This window comes from Limulus polyphemus, unplaced genomic scaffold, assembly GCF_000517525.1.
Source record: "Limulus polyphemus unplaced genomic scaffold, Limulus_polyphemus-2.1.2 Scaffold1881, whole genome shotgun sequence".
Lineage (NCBI taxonomy): Eukaryota > Metazoa > Arthropoda > Merostomata > Xiphosura > Limulidae > Limulus > Limulus polyphemus.
Window position 1 is genome coordinate 3,844 of NW_013667491.1, and position 6,577 is coordinate 10,420.

Below are 6,577 nucleotides of genomic sequence, written 5' to 3' on the forward strand. Positions count from 1 at the left end.
AAAAACCAACTTCGAAGAGCGACCTACTCCAAGTTTTGAAGCAAGAGTGGGCAAAAATCCCACAATCTAAAGTTGATGCGATGATTCTCACGATGCTCCAAAGGATCAATGAACTCCACGAAGCAAAAGGAAGCTCTATTAGATATTAGTTAAATTATAAATATATCAATTCATGTGAATATAACTGAAAAATTTCATTTTTTCTGAAAAGGTTGTGTCTATTTACTTGTGACCACGCTGTGTGTATATATATACTCATATACTTCGATTTTGTATTTAAAGACCAGGCTCTCTCCATACATTTAGTGGGCAGAACACAGATAGCCAATGTGCAGCTTTGTGCTTAATTACAAACAAACAAACAGATTGTAAGAAGTTTTTTACATTTTGTACTTTGGGAGATTTTAGTATTATTCAATATTATTTACGTTTTCTGTAGCAACTTTTGAGTTTCTTAACTTTAAGGGTGCTTATCTTAACTTTTAGAATTTCTGCACAGCAAAGCTCACACGGAACTACTAAGGGAGGACTAATAAAGGTTGTCTTACACTACCTCTCTCTCCAATTCCACACACAAAGCAAACACTTGCCCATGTTTTGTATTGTACTGTAACTGTGTTTTCTTAATAAATATTTTGATTGTATATTTTTTTACTGTCTCTCAGATGGAGTCAAGGAGGAACATAATAAAGTATTCATTATACCTCCAATATTGTAGGCCCCATCTATTTACTCAAAGGGAAATAAGTGTAACTGAAAATACCCCATAGAAGGTAGGGAAGAGAAATTTTGGTTTTATGACCAGGATACTTTTATTGCAGAGATTTGTTCTCCTTGATTGAGTGTGTAACCATTACTCCTCAAGTTTTTATTGAGTATGTCGAGGTTCTGAGTCAGTGGAAATGGCATTCTCTACAGCCCAGCTACAGAAAGAATTGAGTGCTGAGGATATGTCGCCTACATGAAGGGTGATAAGATCTGAAGGAAGTCCTCTCCTGGATGTCAGATTTTTTTTATGTTGCCAAGGTTCCTGATAGGCATCTTTCTGCAGCCAGGAATTCAGGAAGAAGTTCCAGTTTTTGGAGATTCCATAATACCTGATAAAGTTCTCTCCTGAGATTAAGCTTCAGCATGAGTGGAGCTCAGGCAACTGAGTATAGTTGAGGTGGTGGATGTCCTGTGATGTTGGAAACTGAATGGATAGTCTCTACAGGATCCCAAGGTATTTGCTGGCCAGAACAAAGAGCCTAAGCTCTGGTCAATGCAATTTTCAGCTACAAGAGAGAGAGAGAGAGAGCACAATGCTATTAGCAGATGACAGGCTAGACAGCAAGTACTTTCTAGTAAAGAGTGATAAGTGGGATAGTAGAGAACCTTTTCATGTCAAGCCAAGGGAGAAGCATGAGACGCCACTGGTGAATAATGGCCATCAACAGGAGCTGTTTTTACAGAAGGCTAAACACTGGATACTCTGGACAAAGATGGTAATCTGTGAGGCACTAGAGAGCCTCTCTATAATGGAAGGCATACTACTGAGGCAAACATGAATCACAGAGCAACCTGGGGCCATACAGGACCAATAGTTAAACTACTCCCTCTAACTTTCTGCTTTGAAACCCAGTTGTTAACACTTGCCTGGTTGTATAGTTCCAAACACCTGCCTAATTTTCTGTGCCTCCAACATATAGGCTATCCATTCCAGTAAGTATGTAGAAGAGATGCTTATGCTAAAACTCCATGTAAATGTGGTAGAGATAAAGCAGATTTCTCCCAGTATGTTTAAAGACGTGACCAAAGAGAACTTGTTTTGGTTCTTAAGATATTTTAGACAGTCTGCCCTGTCCTTATTGAAAAGTTCATGGAAGAACTACTAAGCAAGACTATGAGGCACCATTTGGAGGTGTGAGATGTTCACACCTCAATAGAAGAGGAATATGATGATGAGGTTCGAGGTTGTAACCTTGGACAAACACGGGAAAGAGAAATTCAACAGCAGCAGCTGCTGCAGCAACTCCCAGTCAGAGCTGTCCCGCTAAAGCCAATGCCTCTTGCTAAGCTCGAACTTTATTTAGGACAAATATGCAGGTGACACATCCTGGTTTTGTCACGCAGACAGGCCGGTTTCCATTGAATAGGCAAGACTAAACTGACTGCTATGGTGTTTGTGCCACAGGTGATGCTGCTGATGCCTCCACCCAGACATCACTACAGAAGGAAGGGCCAGTCTGTTTTGTTGTGGGTTGTAAGGGCACTTCTTGCTAGCCTACATTATAGATGGAACATTATATCCCAACTGACTGCTTTAGATCCAGAAAACTGATGGAGTCAGGTCTGGCCACTGATTCAGGAGAGCACAGCAGATAGTTCATGCTAAAAGATGCAGTGGCCATCCCAGCTCTCAAGGCTGGGTGGAGCTTCGTTTGTGCCTGTAACCACTCCAGCCAGTTAAGTCTCCATTCAGGAGACACAATAAGTAAATAGAGAAGCACATCTCTGACTACCTAGGTCATGTCAACCACAGAAAAAGGGTATTCATCACAAACCTTGGTTTTAGCATTTATATCCTCAGGATAAATGTAAAGCAGAAAGTCTCATTAACTTTGCTTGTGCATTAGGTGAACTAAGTTTCCATGGAAAAACTATCCAGTGCTGGCAAGAACAAATGAATGTACATGTGTGCGTTGCAGAGGAAGTTATAGTATCTAAATGTACATAGGTGGTATGCCATGGTTTACTATCGACAAAATCTATTGCATGCTGTTGAGTCAATATGTGGAACAGTATTCTGTCCAGAGAGCAATCAGTATCAATACAGAGAGAAAACATCCCTGTGTTGTTTTGTAATTATGGGCAATCATCAATCCAGCTTCCCACTGGAATGGCAATCTGAACTGTAAACAAAGTGGATGGGACAGATACTAGCAGTAACACAAGTGTTGCTTCCATCACATCTGAGATCACTAGTTGAGAATTGTGCAAGCATTCTAAATTCAACAACTGGCATATGCTTGTCAAGAACCAATTCATACGGTTCTGCAGCAGATAAAAACTGGGGTATTAAAGCTAAAGCCTGGTAAGTGTGTGATGATGTATAAACAATGGAATTTCTTGGTCACATAATGGGAAGAGATGGCATCTTGACTGGCCCTATGAAAATTGCAAAAGTTCGAAATTGACCATGACCTGTGATAAGGTGAGAAGTTCGAAGTTTCCTTGGTTTTGCATCATACATTTTCGATATCTAGTGGCCAATTTTTCCGAGACCTTCACTGTATATCTGTTTTCCTTAAAGTAGATGCACATTTTACATGGGCCACAGAATAAGAACACACATTCCTGTCCCAAAAATCTGCTTCAGTAGAAGTTGCAGTGCTAGTTGTCCACAGCAGTACTGTAAATTCCTGATGAATACTGATGCCACTAATAGTAGAATACGATCAGTGTTGTCACAGGATTGGATGAAATGTGTGATAGCATACATAAGCTATAAGCTCCCAAGGCTTGAACACCAATACTGCACAACAAAGAAATAAATATTTGCAGTTGTAGTCTTTATGAAACACTTCCAACATTATTTGAATTGAAGAAATTTGACTCTTCAGGTGGACCATAGATCACTGAATTGGCTCATGAATTTTATATCAAAAATTTAAAGGAATGTTACATGGATGTACTGCATCATCTGGGAGTTTGACATGGAAATGCAGATGGACTATCTCTCACCATATAGTGAAACTCTGTCTATTCATTCCTGACTAGAACAATGTTTTGGGGGTAAAAGCCACTTTAGCTGTGACAATTCAGAGCCATGCCATACGCGATTCCACTAACAAAAAGATCTTAAAATTCCAGAGCAATTGGGGGACCCAAAACTAGTGTAGATGCTCCTTTTCCTGCAGTAAGGGAAAACATTATCAGGGCAGGTTGGAGAATGTAGTGGAGGAGCACATAGTCTGTGGCACTTGTATGAGCAGTTACAGGTGCAAAATGACATGCTGTACCATTTTTATCAGCCATCTACACATGATTTTTCAGAATGCATAATGCAAAGATTAGAGGCCACTAAGATGTTACACACGATATTTGACGGTAGTTTTACTGGTTATGCTTGTCATGGTGTGACAGGGTAAACTCCAGCAAAGAAAAATGTTGGTTTTCTTTTTCCAGAGAATAGCCCTGGACACTAATTGTTCTCTCCCCAAGGCAGAGTAAGGTAATCAGTATTTGCTGGTTGTTATAGATTATTTCACTAAGTGGACCAAGGCATATGCACTGGTTAAAACTTTAACACAGTTCATTTCTGATGTGTTGGCAAAGCAATGCATGGTTCGAATCATCAATCCTGAAGAGATTCAATCGAATCAAGGAACATATTTCAAGTCAGTTATTCCCTGAGTTGTGCATACTTTGGGTGTTGTGAAGACACGTATTTCAATGTATCACCCTCATCCAGATGGTTTGGCAGGGAAAGAGATACGGACTGTCAAGCAAATAGTTGCAAAGTTTGCTAATCCTGGCCAAACAAACTAGGATGAACACTTACTGTATGTCATGATTGGAACAGATACTGACTGGATATTTGCCAAACATCTTCGTGTTTTGGCATAAAATGATGCTCCCTGTGATGTATAGTTCACCATCTAACATATAAGTGTCACATTGTCTACAAGAATATGTGGAGTGACTTAGGACTCCACTGGCTTATGTACGTGTGCTTGCATGTCAGTAAGTTGGAATGGCTGTCTTGTATCACAAGAGATGCTATAATAAAATAGTCAAGGAATGGACCTTTCAGTATGGAGATTAAGTATGGCTTTGGTACATTCCAACATCACAGAAGCATCTCGTCCCTGAATATACAGGTCTGCACTTAGCACACCAACAAGTTGATCCATTGACATATGAGATCTACCATTAACGTGGCATGCACAAGTGTGTGCAGGTTTATAAGCCGCAACATTATGTTACAAATGAACCTCTTACGCCCAATTTTGACCAGAAACTGGAGGTTGGGACCAACGAGTCAGAGTAAAATTCGGATATTGTTTCAGTGTATCTAAGCTCAGCTGTTGAGGAGGAAGATAACGAGAGTAGTTATCTGGCAGTGTATAGTGAGCTAGATTAGGAAGAGCCAGTAGAGGTGAAGTAAAGCTCTAATGGTCGGCTTGTATGCCGATGACAACCTCTTGATTATTACAGCTCAGAATAACTGCCTGACCAGTAGGTAGGACAGTCATTTGGCCAAGAAACTAATAACTGAAACATGTTGGACCCTTGCTTTACAAGTTATCGAGTGGTTTTTGCCAAATCTATGAAATACATTTCGTGATTACCTTCTAATCACAGTTCAGAAAGTAGAATGGGTGTCTGTAAATTGCAATGGAATATATCTTATTTAATTTAATTTACCTGTAGTTACTTTTCTGTAATGCAAACTGGAGTGAATGAATCGACGCATATAAGGCGATATAGTGACCCAGTGGTCCACGGTTGACGGCCACCTCGGACAATGAAAATACATTTACTGTGGACAGATGTATTTTGCTAAAGTTGATGTGCGTGTATATTGATATACCAGGTAGTGACAGAACGAATATTAATTCTGGCGACGAGAATACAAGCTGAGAAGTCTCATGTTAGTTTAATTTTGCCAATAATTTTATTATTTATTTCATTACCGAACCGTTACAGATTAGCCCAAGTCAAACATATTGTTGGTGTGAACGTGCTTAACATGGTAGTGGAACACAATCTTGAGACAGTATGTCACTACTAGATGACAATATACGTACAGAAATATATGTGTGTGAGATTTTGCAAAAATGTGTGAACCTTTATACAAAGTTATTCACAAATGTTGTATACTGTGGTGTTCAGATACACTGATGTCGAAAAGAAAAGACTTAAGTTTCTGCAAATACGCGAGTTCAGAATAAACTGAACACAGACAGCAAATTAGGGAAAACAAGAGAACAAACTGTTACTTCTCTGGTCGTTTGTTAATTTTCCGTAGAAATTCTTTCCGAAGAACTTCAGTGATACAAGTCATTTCTTAAATAAAACAAGTTTATTCTTTCTCAATTCAACTTTGCAGTACACTTAATTTCTCAGTCACTTTAACTTAAACACACGCTAGAATTCACAACGATTCACGTACTTTACTTACGGCTTGACTCGATTATCTGTCCCTATATCTCTCTGTCTGCAATTCAGTTGTTCCCGTCACTTTATTTGCCGGCTTATACACTATAAGAGTGCTAGTCTAGCAAACGCTAGGACGTTCGACAGGTTCCTCGAACTTTCTAGATATTCATTACGTGTTACCAGCGTCACGTGACTTCCGCTGTCGTAACAAAACAAACAAAATCTTTATTCACATTAATGTCTAAAATGTTACCAAATTGTTGGCCGACATCTGTGCGACTGTTGTCCGGCTGCTGGGATTGAGAACAAAGTAAGAGAAAGAGGAACAACAATTTGTTTGTTTGTTTTTAAATTTCGCGCAAAGCTGCACGAGGGCTATCTGCGCTAGCCGTCCCTAATTTAGCAGTGTAAGACTAGAGGGGAAGCAGCTAAT